This window comes from Ursus arctos, unplaced genomic scaffold (assembly GCF_023065955.2).
Source record: "Ursus arctos isolate Adak ecotype North America unplaced genomic scaffold, UrsArc2.0 scaffold_17, whole genome shotgun sequence".
NCBI classification, from domain to species: domain Eukaryota; kingdom Metazoa; phylum Chordata; class Mammalia; order Carnivora; family Ursidae; genus Ursus; species Ursus arctos.
The window spans coordinates 35686597-35701179 of NW_026622841.1; the positions used below are offsets into that span (position 1 = coordinate 35686597).

The 14583-nt window shown below is 44.0% G+C and overlaps 1 protein-coding gene across 6 annotated transcripts in view; it reads right to left on the reverse strand.

Moving 5' to 3' along the window:
* The window catches only part of GALNT1 (polypeptide N-acetylgalactosaminyltransferase 1), a 183687-nt gene that overhangs the window by 117448 nt on the left and 51656 nt on the right, over positions 1 to 14583 (reverse strand). For 2 of the 6 annotated variants that reach the window (XM_057313127.1, XM_057313126.1), the window contains exon 1: positions 7950 to 7999. The exons of 1 other annotated variant lie outside the window; for it this stretch is intronic. The gene's annotated coding sequence lies outside the window, so the exon portion shown is untranslated. Of the gene's footprint in view, positions 1 to 7170; positions 7261 to 7949; positions 8000 to 14583 lie in introns of those variants that run through there. 3 more of the 6 variants (XM_057313125.1, XM_057313124.1, XM_026496195.4) reach the window with 3 other exon arrangements.

Sequence of the window (14583 nt, forward strand, 5' to 3'; positions counted from 1 at the left end):
GTTCATGCGAGTTTGCACACGCATACTCTCTCAAATAAGAAAAATCTTAAAAAAAAATTTAAAAGACATGACTCAACAATATGCTGTCCACAAAAAAATTACTTCAAATATAACAATACAGGTGGGTTAAAAGTAAAAGGAAAGAAAAAGATATATTTCCCAAAGAGTTACAGAAAAACAATTAAAAGAAAAAGAAAAGCAGTGGTAATATTATTATCAGATAAAATAGCATTCAGAGTAAAGAAAATCACTAGAGACGAAGAAGGACATTACATAATGATAGAAAGGGTCAATCCACCAAGAAAACAAAGCAATCCTAGATGTGTATGCACCAAAAAGCTGCAAAATATGTAAAACTAAAAACTGATATAACCTAAAAGGAGAGACAGACAAATGTACAAATATAGTTAGAGACTTCAACACCCCTCTCTCAAGAGCTGACAGACTATCCAGGCAGAAAACCAACAAGAGTATAGAAGAGCTCAACAACACAACCAACATGACCTAACTGAACAAGCCACTCAACAATAGCAGAAAACATATTGTACTCGAATATCCACAGAATATACAGCAAGACAGACCATATTTTGAGTCATAAAACAAACCCCCAAAAATTTAAAACTGAAATCACAAATGATTTGGTGTGTTCTCCAGTCACAATGGCATCAAATTAGAAATCAACACAAAGATAACAATAAAATCTCCAAACACTTGGAAACTAAGCAACACACTTCTAAATAACCATGGGTGAAAGAAATCTCAAGAGAAATTAAAAGAAAAAAAAAAAAAAGAACCAAATGAAAAAAACACTATGTATCACAATTTGTGGGACAAATTCAGCTGAAACAATGTTGAGATGGAAATTTATAGTGCTAAGTGCCCTCATGAATTTAAATGCAAAAAATCCTTAACAAAATATTAGTAAATAGAATTCAGCAATATATAGAATTATACCCCATGACCAAGTGGGGTTTATTTCAGGGATGCAATGTTGACTCAACTCAAAAATCAATCAAAATAATCCATCACATTCATAGGCTAAAGAAGGAAAATCACACATCATATAAATGTACAAAAGGCACTTAGCAAAATTCAACACCCACTCATGATAAAAACTCTCAAAGACAGGAACAGTGGGCAACTTCCTCAACTTGACAGAGCATCTACAAAAAACCCTACAGTTAATACTATACTTAATATATTGTGTGTAGTGTAGGTGCCTGATAATTAGCTTTTTGGATAATATAAATGCTTGACATTAAGCTTGTGATTGTCCAGGCACCCGCCTGAAAGACATCCATCTTGAATAAACACAATGCCAACTACACAATCAGATAAAGGGCCAGGCTGCCCCACCCATGACGTCCCCCTCAACCCTTTTTTAGAAAGTGCTATTAGACTTACAAAACTAACCATTTGGCAGCTTTCTTTTCTCTTCCCATGCCCTAATTCCCACTCTTATGTTTTAAATTCACCAATAAAGAGTGAACCCGCAAAACCCTAGACGCCTCACCCTCTACGCCTTCAAAAGCAGAAGCCCAGGTCTACATGCTCTATCTGCAACCTCACTGTGTGGCCTCAGGCTTGTGGTGTACCCTGCAGGATCTATACGTAATAAATCTTATCTTTTCACCGTTCACCGATGGTTGTTGCTGAGGTGTGTCTTGCAATCATAATGAGAACCACAAGGGCAAGTCCAGCCACAACTCTGGCTCCAAAAGGGGAAATGTCTATGGGGGCTCACCAGGTGAGTGCTTCCAGGCATTTCTAGCCAATAGTATCATACAGATAAGCTGAGACTGGCCCAAAACATGGTGAAAAACTAAATACTTTCCCCTTAAGATCATGAACAAAGCAAAGATGTCCTCTTCACTATCCTTATTCAACACAGTACTGGAAGTTATAGCCAGTGCAAGACGGCAAGAAGAGGAAATTAAAGGCATGCTGAAAAGAAATAAAACTGCCACTATGTATACATGACATAGCTATCTATTCAGAAAATCACAAGGAATCTACAGAAAAAGTCCTAGAATAAAAGGGTTCAGCAAGATTGCAGAATACAAGATTGACATGAGAAAGTTAATGCTTCTCTATATTAGCAATCAATCCATGGACACCAAAATGTAAAATATAGTATCATTTTCAACTGCTTGAAATAAAAATGTATATCTAATGTAACAAATCCAAAAAAATTTAACAAAACAGACTTGTATAAAACTACACAATGCTACTGAAACAAACCAAAAAAGATACAAATGGAAAGACATACCATGTTCATAGATCGAAAGACACAATATAGTAAAATGGCAATCCTCCCCAGATTGATATACAGGTCTACTGCAATTCCTATCAAAATCCCAGCAAGATTTTTTTGTAAATATAGACAAGATTATTCTACAAATTATGTGGATAGGCAAAGAAACAAAAATAGTTAAAACAATTCTGAAAAAGATGTGGGAGGAATCAGTATACACCAAGTTATGACTTATTATACAGCACAATAACCAAGACTGTGTGATAGTGGTGGAGGGACAGACACACGGATCAATGGAACAGAACAAAGAACCCAGGAATAGACTCACACAAATATACCCAACTGATTTTTTACAAAGATACAACCAATTCAATGAAGGAAAGATATTGCCTTTTCAACAACAGGTGCTGTATAGCAAAAACTAGAAACAACCAGACATCCTTCAAAAGACAAATGGTTGAAAGAACCATAAAAGTACATTCATACTGTGCAGTACTACTAAACAATACCGAAGAATCAACTATCCATACACACAACAACCCGGATGAAACTCCAGACAATTATCCTGAGTGAAAAAAGCCAATTCCAAAAGTTACGTACTGTATGATTCCATTTACAAAACATTTTTGAAGTGACATAATTATAGAAATGGAGAACAGATGATTGTCAGGGGTTAAGGAGCAGGTAGCGGTAGGAAGCAAGTGGGTGTGGCTATAGAACACGAAGAAACCTTGTAATGGAAATGTTCTGTATCTTCACTGTATCAGTGATACCATCATGGGTCTGCTATTGTACTACAGTTTTACAAAATGGTACCACTGGGAGCAACTACGTAAAGGATCTTTCTGAATTCTTTTAACTGCATGTGGATCAACAATTATGCCACAAAAAGTTTAATTAAAAAAAACTGGGGATCCCTGGGGGGCTCAGTTAGTGAAGCGTCTGCCTTCAGCTCAGGTCATGATCACAGGGTGCTGGGATCAAGTCCTACATCGGGCTCCCTCCTCAGCGGGGAGCCTGCTTCTCCCTCTGCCTGCAGCTCCCTCTGGTTGTGTTCTCTCTCTCTGACAAATACATAAATAAAATCTTTAAATTAAAAAAAAAAAAAAGCGGACCTTCACTCACTGCTCTAAAGTTTATCACTCAAATATTAACACCTCAGAATGGATCCAGCCTCTTAACGACCCTTTATTAATCTTGGCTTTGTGCTGGACTAAGTTAAGACACACAGATATAAATGTAAAATGCTATCCCAACCCTCAAACACCATACACTTAAGTAGAATGACAAAGGCATAAATCAACAGTGGAAGACTTCGTAAAGGAGATGGGATTTGAGCAAATTCTTGAACAAGAGGTAGTACTTCCACAAGCGGAGGAAAGAGGGGCATCTTGGGAAGAAATCATATATAAAGACACAGAGCTAGAAACAAGCACAGTTCCTATGGAGAATGAGGCATGTGTGTGTTTTGAAATAAAAGAACTATGAACAAACAGCGTGGAGTAATTACGGAAGGTCCCCAAAAGTCACAGAGAGTTCAAATGTCACTTATTCAAAGAAGCCTCCCTCACCAACCCAGCCAACCAAAAGCAGCAGTTCCCCCCACCCACATTCTCTCCAACATCCTTTACTTTTTCTTTTTTCTTTTTTTTATTTATATGACAGAGACAGAGACAGCCAGCGAGAGAGGGAACACAAGCAGGGGGAGTGGGAGAGGAAGAAGCAGGCTCACAGCGGAGGAGCCCGATGTGGGGCTCGATCCCAGAACGCCGGGATCACGCCCTGAGCCAAAGGCAGACACTTAACCGCTGTGCCACCCAGGCGCCCCCATCCTTTACTTTTTCTTTACAGCACTCATCACAAGTGGTAATTATTATATACTTATCTGCATGTCTATTTGCTTAATGCTGCCCCACTTCTGGATATCTTGACTATCTAGTACTGGGGCTGGTACACAATAAGCACTCAATAAATACTAACTGAATAAGTGAGCAAACAGTAAGCATTCACTCCAGGTTCTCTTCTGTGCAGCTACTCACTCGTCTTACTCCATTCGCCTTGGTCCCTCTCTCACCTACTGTCTCTTTCAATCTCCTTTTCCCTTGCTCCTCTACCTCAGCCCAGCTCTTACCCCATCACAAAAATAAAAACTCGGTGTATTTTAAAAGAGTGGATCACAATCACAGTGCCGTAATACTCTTCTGAATCTCAATCAACGAGGAACTGTATCCCAAGAAATCGGTTACTGAAAAAAAGTACTCAGGTTGTATGTTGTTACATAAGCATAATAGATGTATATATTACATAAACGAACAAGAGCTGAAAGAGTTACTCCTTTCACAGCCTTATTTTCCTGAATACAAGAGCCATTTCCCAGAACTGGATGATCCTATCTGGTCTACAGAAAGCTGCCCAGAGAGCCAGGACAGTACTCCTTAATGCAACCAAGGTTATGGAAAACAAGGAAGAAACTGCCACAGACCAAAGACCAAGAAGACATAACTACTAAATGCAATGTGGTACTTGGACTAGATTCTGGAACATAAAGAGAGTAATTCATGGAAAAACCGGTGAGATGAAATCCAAATGAAGTCTGGAATTTGGTTTAAAAAATATATTTACATACATACGTATACACATACACATATATATACGGTATTAATATATGATTGAGATTTAAATGTTAATATTATCTTATATTATTAAAAAAGAGAGGGCACATGCAAGTGAGCCAAGAGTGAAACTCAGGTCACAGCAGTTGGAGCTTGGAGTTGAAAGGCTACAGAGAGCTTCGTTTTTGACTCCGGTCCCATGCTTTTACCTGATGCCATGAGAACTAACTTGACTGCAACTGCTTGAGTTTAACGACCAGTTCTGACTTCCTAGGAAGCTCATTCATATACTCAGCAAGCATTCACTGAGTGCCTGCTGCTTACCAGGCGCTGTGAAATCTTTGGGGATACATGGCTAGAAAAGGAAGACACAATCTCTGCTCTCATAAAGCTTATATTCTATTGGAGAAGCCAGGCATTTAATAAATATTTGCATAAACGGTTAATGTTCCCAAGAGTTTTAGAACCTGCTTCTTAAAAGCCCTACCAAGAAAAGGGGTGCCTGGGTGGCTCAGTCAGTTAAGCGTCTGCCTTCGGCTCAGGCCATGATCCCAGGGGACTGGGATCCAGCACCACACTGGGCTTCCTGCTCAGTGGGGAGTCTGCTTCTCCCTCTGCCCCTCACCCCACTCATGCTTGTGCACACGCTCTCTCTCTCTCAAATAAATAAATAAAATCTTAAAAATAAAATAAAAGCCCTACCAAACAATCCATCACGACATCTGTTAAACCTGGGTATCACTGGTGTTCTGAATAAGGACTTCAATGTGAACAAATCACCTGAGATAGATCTGTAAGCTATCTATCACCTGTGATCTGATAAATCACTTTAACAGGTACTCATTCAATTGATGTGGTTTAGGACCTGAGATTTTGCATTTCTTCCAAACTTCCAGAAGACAGGGATGCTGCTGCTGGTTCACAGACCGCACTTTGAATTAGCAAGGTTCTGATGTACCATGGAAACATCACTCAAACTATCATGTTAAAAGCAAGCTCCAAAAAGGCGAGGACATTCTGTCTCTTATTCACCACAGTACACATAAGACTTAAACTGTGCCTCATAAATAGCACTCAATAAATACTTATTTTCGTAATAACTAAATGGATGTAAAGTCCTGATAAGCACTGTTCAATAGTAGTCCCCAGCCACATCTGGCTACTGAACACTTGACGTGTGGCTAGTGCAACTGAGGAGCCAAATGATTTTTAAATCAACTTTAATTAATTTAAATAGCCACATGTGGTTAGTAACTACCACAATGGATAATCCAGGTCTAGACAAAAATATGATGCGAAGAGTACAGGAATTAATAAAGCCTAGGTTTGAATCCCAGCTCTGCTGCTTAGCCTGTGACCTGTAAAGTTACAACTTCTTAAGCCCTCAACTTCTTCCTCTGTGAAATGAGGACAAGACCCCCGCCCCCCCACACCCCTTCTCAGGGTTCCTGACAGGTATTATTATAAATTAATGTATGAAGCAAAAGCTATGATTAAGGTAAGATTCTCTGCCCTCCAGAAACAGTTCACAATCCCAAAGACTACTTTGCTTATGGACCATACTTGCCAGAAAATGCCAAGCGGTTTTGGTTGAAGGGCTGGTTAGCTCAGTGGCTTTGAGAATGAGGCCAAGGTCACAAGTTTCGAGGAGGGAGGACCCTCACTTAGCCAGAGTGATCAGGTAAGAGAGGCAATGACAATGCACATCATCACGATTCCTGGCAAATCTTTAAATGGGCATTGTGTTGACTATGGATGAGTAAATGACATTTCATTCATTCATTCTTCCAGGTAGAGCTGCCACATTACCTAAAGCCCGCTACTTCCCATCCACAGACCTTTGCTAAACCAGGGCCGGGTACCCTACGGGGGCAGTGCGCCGGGAAGCCCCCGCCCCGGGCCGCCCGCGTGTCCTCCCCTCCCCCGTCGCGCCGGCCCGGAGAGGGTCAGCCTGGCACCACCGCTCCAAGTACCACACGGCCGGGCCGGACCCAGGAGCCATATTTAGCTGTATTTCTGGTCAATAAAACAAACTTCCGTCTTCTAAAGAAAAACGGTTCTAACTCAATGACAAACTAGGACGGAAACTCGCTGCTCGCCGCAGTTGCCAACCAGAGGCGCCGCGTGTCCGGCAGCCCCGGAGTCCCCGACTCGGACCCCGCGCCGAGCGCGCCCGCGCCCCGGCCCCGGCAGCGCCGGCCACAAAGGACCGGAGACGCGGACGCGGCCGGGCCTCCTCCTCCTCCCCGGCCCCACGCTAGCGGCCCCGGCTCCGGGACGGCCCGGGCGCGGGCGGACACTCACCTCGGTCCGCGCGCGGCGGCGGCGGCGGGCGCTCCTCGGGGCCGGCCCGGGCGGTCGCGGAGCGGTCCCGCGGGCCGCAGCGCGGGCGCTACTCTCGGGCCGCCGTCCGCCGCGCCGCCTCCTCGGCCACTGCCGGCGGCTCCCCCGGCGGGCGGGCGGGCCCGGCGCGGGCCCCGCCTCCGCCGCGCCCGCCCCCGCCTCCGCGCCGGGCCTCGCGGGCTCGGCGCGCTACTCCCGGCCGCCCCGCATGACGCCGCCGCTGCCGCTCGCTCGGGGCCGCCTCACGCGGCGGGCCGGGGCCGCAAGGCCGCCCGCGCAGGCCGCTCGGGCGCAGTGCTCGCAGCGCGCGGCGTGCTCGGCGGCGGCAGCGGCGGCGGCCCGTGCGGCTGCGCGGGGGAGGCGGGGGCGCCGCGCGCTCACCCGGATGCGCCGTCCCCCGCCCCTGCGGCGAGCCCACCTCGGGGCCGCGGCGCTTCCCTCAGGGCCGGGGGGGTTCCGGCGTCTCGGCGCCTCCACCCCTGCCTGCCTGAGCCGCGGGGAGGCGGGGAGGCGCGGAGCCGAGGCGCCGCGCTGCAGCGGTGGGGGCCCCGGGCCGCGCGGCGGGCCTTGTTCGCGGGCGCGAGACTCCGTCTGTGACCTGCTCAGCCGTGCGGTCCCGATCGGTGGCCTACACCTAAACCTGTGTACGGACAAAGAGGCTATCGCAGCAAGTAAAATAAAACTCGGGCCGTATCACGTCGAGCAGATAACGGGGTGGGAGGAAATGAAGGTGCCCTCACCTCGCCGAGGAGGTTCTGATTCGACCTCGGCCGAGCACAAGGCTGCTCCAGACCCGGGTGGAGCCGCCCAGGAGCGGCCGAAGAGCACTTGGAGCTGGAGGACTGCCGGTGGCACCTTCGTGCGGCCCTTCTGAGCCCCGCGCCAGGCGACGGGGATGCAGGAGGTCCAGGACCAGGGTGGGCGGTGAGAGGCGAGGCCACCGACCGGCACCGCCGGAAGAGGCAGCCAGGCCTCGGGGGACAAAAACGCCCCGGCCCCCTGCGGAATGGGGATTGTTGGGGAAGAGTCTCCTGCGTTGTGCTCTGAGAGGGGCCCTTCCACGGTACCCCTTTGGGAAACACTCCGCTGTAGCACTAATTCCATTACCCAGCCGTACCTTCTCCCTCTGAAGAGAAGACCCAACCCTCGTCCTCTATTACTCACACGAGGCATTACCAAGAGTTATCATAATAAATTAATTTTTTACTTTAAAATCTTCCAGAGGTCTTTGTGTCTTGATTGCCATCCAAGAGCTGGTATGATTGAGACTAATGTTGATACTATTATTTAAATGGCCCCATTCTTATTTTTTAAATAAATGCTGTATATGTCACAGAAAGAAACAAAAGGCTGTAAGCAAAAAGATGTTATTGAAGATTATCTGAAACTACCTTGTTTTGTGCTTACCTACATTTTCCAAATATTCTAAAATAAAAGGTAAAAGTTGCTTTTTAAAGGTACTTATATAATCATTTTGAAACAAGGTGAATCATGGTTGGCCTGGTAAGGGTACCTAAAGGAAACTTCACTTTTGTATCCCTTAAAAATACTGTAACAAAAAAATAAAATACCGTATCTAGGTGGAAAAGACTTGCAACTCTTGTATCTGATAAGGACTTATATTTAGGATATATATAGAACTCTTACAACTCAATAAAACTAATAATTCGATTTACAACGGAAGAAAGAGTTGAATCGACATTTCAACCAAAGAAAATATTTCAATGGTCAACAATAGCAAGAAAAGATGCAAAACATAGTCTCTACAGACAAAGGCAAATCAGAACCACTGTGAGAAAGCTCTTCATACCCACATCAATGGCTGTAGTAAAAAGGACTGACAATGACAAGTGTTGATAAGAAGAAAAAGAAATTAGATCCCTCATACACTTCAGAGGGGAATGTGAAATGGTGCACTTTGGAAAAGTTTTGTTAGTGTCTTAAAAAGTTGTACATATGACCCAAGAATTCCATTTCCTAGGTACGTACCCAAGAAAATTGAAAACATGTCCATATGGCAAGTTGTACAGAAGTATTCACCAGCAGCATTATTCATAACACCAAAAAAGTGGAAACAATCCAAATGTCCAGCAACTGGCGAATGGGTAAACAAAAGATGATACATCCATACAACGGAATGCTATTCAGCAATAAAATGAGATGAAATATTCATAGAAGATACAACATAGGGATGCCTGAGTGACTCAGTCAGTTAAGCACCTGCCTTTGGCTCAGGTCATGATCCTAGAATCCCGGAATCAAGTCCCTTGATGGGCTCCCCCCTCCCCCTCCTCCTCCACTTGTGCACTCTCTCTCAAATAAAATCTTTAAGAAATGGTATTTTTAAAAAAGAAGATACAACATACAGGAACCTCAGAAACCTTAAGCTAAGTGAAGGCAGATGCAAAAGAGCACATATTGTATGATTCCATTTCTGTGAAACATCTAGAAAAGACAAATCTATGCAGTTTACTGGTTGCCCAGGTCTAGGGGTGGGGATGGGAAGTAAATGCAAAGGGGAACAAGGGATCATTTTGGAGTGATGGAAATGTTCTAAAATCAGATTGTGGTAATGGTTGCACAACTCTAGATTTACCAAAAATCATTGAATTGTGCATTTGAAACTAATGACTTTTATGGTATGTAAATGTTATCTCAATAAAACATAAGGGAAAAAAAAATCTGTGTGCCACAAAGTAGCCCAGGATAATAGTAGCTTATCTACTCATAACAAGTTCTTCACAATAAAAAACTTCCAAAGCAAATGGAAAATTGTATGCTGTTTGCACAGTATAAGGTAATAAAATGCCCTTTTTGCAACTGGTTGTGTAACCAAGCACAGTAACCTTCCACACCCTCAATCTACCCACTCCTATTCATTCAAAATGTGTCTTCACATTACCTACTAAGAGAATTGGAAATAAGGCAGAAAAGGGTAAACAACCTTGAGAGCAAGAAATAACTGGGTATCTTACAACAAGGAGGGGGGTGTAAAGACTCAGACTGGGAATCCAAAGTTAGGACACTGATATAATCTTTCTGAATTTTTTCTTGTTTCCCGTCAGTCCTGTGCCCCAGACTCACCGGCTTCTTCCGGTTATGGAGATGTGTGCTTCAGGGGGAGAACTGCCTTTGGGCCGGATAATGGTATGATTTAGGATCTTTTCATGATTTTATGGGTTTTTCATGAATTCTATGATTTTACCATGTAAGAAATTAACCTTTAGAAGATTACTGGAGACAAAGTGGACTAACCTAGACGAACTAGTCTACCTGCCCTGACTTTCTCACCAAGGCCCCTGAGAAGCGCCCCAGGGGAGCTGCTCCGTTGAGTGAATGATTAATTCAGTGCCTTGTTTCTCTCAGACCCTCCCTGTTATTTGAATAATGCTAATATTCTTTTAACTTGTGAATGAGGACTAGTTGTTTGTTCCCAATTAGCTAGAAAGAGGGAGAATAGCACCTCCTTGGATTCATTATAATGGGGAGATGTGGGACATTGCCTGAAGCAGGGTAAACTGCCCAAGAATAATTGAGCCCACGTGGTGGGTGGGAGGCGGAGGGAGGGGATCAGTTACATGGAATTGTGTGTCAAACATCCTGACAGGATGGGGAAGAACAGAAGAAGGTGACATTGAAAGAGGGATAGGCAAACACAAGCCCACACAGGAGTCAAATGACATGAAGTAGGTGGTAATTATGCAGAATGTGTAAACGCTATCATTTTATGATTTTTTACTCCTTGTTTTGCTTTTCCCACCAAAGGCCTGGCTGCCTTGCCTTGGGCTTGAAGCCTCAGGAACGTGGGTACCCTTTCTCTTCACACGTGGTGGATTTCGCCTGGTCTCTACACTTCCTCCCCATGTGTCTCTTTTATGCATGCATTTCAATGACCAAATCAAACCCCATGCCACATCTAACTTCCAAAAGAGCAGGAAAATGCCATCAATTCCAGCATTGTCCCCAGAAGGCAGAGAGCTTGGAAAATTGGTAACATTGATGACTCTCAGAAGAGAAAATTGGAGGATAACACTTTTTTTAAACTTTTTATTTTGAAATAATTATAGATTCACAGGAAGTTGTAAAAATGGTACAGAGAGGTCCTTTGTACCCTTTGTCCATTTTCCTCCTTTGGTTACACCTTTTTTTTTTTTTTTAAGTAAGCTCTACTCCCAACCTGGGGCTCCAACTCACTACCCTGAGATCAGGGGTGGTATGCTCTGCCAACTGAGCCAGCCAGACGTCCCCCTTTGGTTACATCTACAACATAAAAAGAACTATAGCATAAAATCAAAACCAGGAAATTGACGTTGGTACAATGGGTGTGTGTAGGTCTGTGCCGTCTTACCACTTGTGCAGGTTCCTGTAACAACCATCAGAATCGAGATGCAGAACTAGCCCATCATAAAGATCTTCTTCATGCTACCCCCTCCTAGTCACACCCACGCCTCCCCAGCCCCGTCTCTCTAACCCCTGGCAAATGCTGTTCTCCATTTCTATACTTTTGTCGTTTCAAGAATGTTATATAAACGGAATCATACAGGATGTGGCCTTTGGAGACTGGCTTCTTTTTTATTTTTTATTTTTTTTAACTCAGTATAATGCCCTTGCATGTACGTGGGTCATTTTGTTTTGTTTTGTGCTAATCACTCTGTCAGCTGGGCCAGGATGAAAGTCCTGGCTCCCCACTTGGTCTTCTCTGCCACCACCCCAGCTGGGGGATGGGGAGTCACTAGGGGGGCCTTGTCACAACAGGGTGAAGGGGGAAATTCAGCCTTCGCTGACTGGATGGGGTGAGGTTGCATTTTTGTTCTGCAGAGGTTGGCTGGAATCGGGTAGTTACTATGTGAAAGTTTTCTAAGTTGCCCCTTCCTGGCTCTTGAGTTAGCAAGAGCAGGCATTTCTTGGGCTTTGTTTTTTATTTTGTTTATTTTGTTGTTGTTTTTAAAAATCTGTTCCCATGGTGTTTCCAGGTTGCCAGCTTCTCCAGCACTCAGGCCAGGATATACGAAGCAAAAAAAAATTCAGGGAACGAATTGCCCTGTCATTCCTCAGATCCCAGGGGCCGTAGTAAATTGCTTTCTTCTCCCTACCTTCCAGAGTCTTCTCACCCTCATTTTATATACAATGTCCAGGGCTTTTAGCTGTTCTTAGCGGGAAATGTACCCCATTCACTATTCTATCTTGTTCTGGAACCAGAAGTTGAGAATAAAGTTTTAAAACATAAATTAGAGCAGATTGCAGAGTATTCCTATAAAAATGTCACCCCCAGTTTCTTGTGTTCCAATAGGCTTTCTTGAGTCAGAGAGGAAAGGGAAGATTTCCTGCAGGTTTACTGGAAATTCCACACATACACTAGGGACATTTCTATGGGCTACAATGTTTATTATATGGAAAGGAATGGGGGAAACTCTGGGAACTGGCAGATCAGGGACTCAGTGGGGGCTGAGGTCAGTAAGTAAGGAGGAATGGAAAGGTTGAGAGAGTGAGAGCCTGAGGCACTGCAGGTGGAAAAGGCCTTGCACTGATAAGGCTCAGGAGACACCATTTGGACTTATGGTCAATGACGGCAAAGAAGAAACCAAGAAGTTGAAAATGAAAATGAACCCAAGAAACTGAAGATAAAAGAGTCAGGGGCACCTGGCTGGTTGGGTCGGAGGAGCACGTGACTCTTGATCTCCGGGTCATGAGTTCAAGCCCTCTATCTGGGTATAGAGATTACTTAAATAAATAAACTTGGAAAGAATCAGAAAGTGATCAATATAAATTTTTAAAAATTTTTAAGAAAAGCAGGAGTCAAGATAGAAGGAAAACCTAAGTTGGGGATGAAAATCATCAAGGACAAAAGAAGCAAGTCTTAGATGGCACAGATTTGGGCAGTCATTACTTGAAAGGAAATCAAATGGCATGAACCTGAAATGAAGAGAAATGGAAGAGATGTTGAGTTTGGGGCTCAGAGAGGTGCTATGAGGTAAGATGACACAATTTTAACTATGAATGCATAGGAATTCATGGTATGGTTAGATGGCATTTAAGAAGAATCAATGAAAGAAAACATGTTAAATAAATAGCACAGAGTTGGGGAGAAGACTGTAGAATTTTTCCAGTCAAGACTAACTTTCAGAGATTTATAAAATACATTTTCTTGGCCTCTTGCATTCTCTGTCTACACACATCAACCAGGGATTCCAGGCCCTGCACAGTCTGGTCCCATTTCCCCCTGTCCCGGCCCTCTTGCCCACAGTTCACCCATAAGCCTCTGCTCCAGTCACACTGTCCACCTCCCTGCTGCCTCCTCCCCACATTCATGATGCTATTTGCTTCCTTGCCTACTTTCCTCCAACTATTTGATCCCTAAGGATGCCGTTCCAGGGCAATTTCCCCTACCGTCTACAGCTTCTTCAATCAGATTGGCCTTTTCTTTTCTTTTTTTTTAATTCCTATAGCTTCATTATCTGTAGCATTTTTGCCCCAACACAAATTAGCTGCCTCATCACATTGTTGCTATAATGTTTTATGTGTTTAAGGCTCCAGTCACCTCCTGGATAGTTTGCACTGTACTGTGTACCTTTTGAATATAAAAGTAATACATACATAGGATACAAAATTCAAATAGGACAGGAAGATACGAAGCAAAAACTTATAATCTCTCTCCCAACAGCATTCCCAGAGGTAACTACCTTGAATTTGTTTGGTGATTGCCATCCCTACCTCTCCTGATGAATAACTCTCCTAACTCTAAGAAGTATACTTATAGTTCCAATTCTTGGTTTATCAACTTCAGACTGTGTTTGTTAGTTTTTGCTGTCATACAAATAATCCCCAAATTATGGCTTATAATAAACACTTATTGCAAGCTCACAACCATTGGCTGCCGCTATGCTGGACTTGGCAAGGCTTGGCTCTATGTGTCTTCTAATTTGGGGCCTTGGGCTAAAGGAGTGTCTACCACTTGGGGTGTGCTCTTCTCATGGCAGAGAGCCATAGTTAAAGAGAAGCAACCAAAACACATTTCTTTGTTCAAAATCATTCACAGGGCTAAGCCCAGAGTCAATGGAGTAGGGATGACACTATATAGGTCCTACCAGGAGGCACAGCAAAAATCATATGGGCAAAGAGTATGGATGTATAATCTATTCCAAAGAGGGAGCAGAAAGTTGGGAACAATGATCCAATCTACCCCACACAATTTTCTATTGATTCCCGCTTATCAAAGATAAAGAATCGGGACACCTGGGTGGCTCAGTCAGTTAAGTGCCTGCCTTTGGCTCAGGGCATGATCCCAGGGTCCTGGGAGAGGGATCGCTTATCAGGCTCTTTGCTCAGCCAGGATCCTGTTTCTCCCTCTACCGGCTGCTCCCCTGCTTGTGGTCT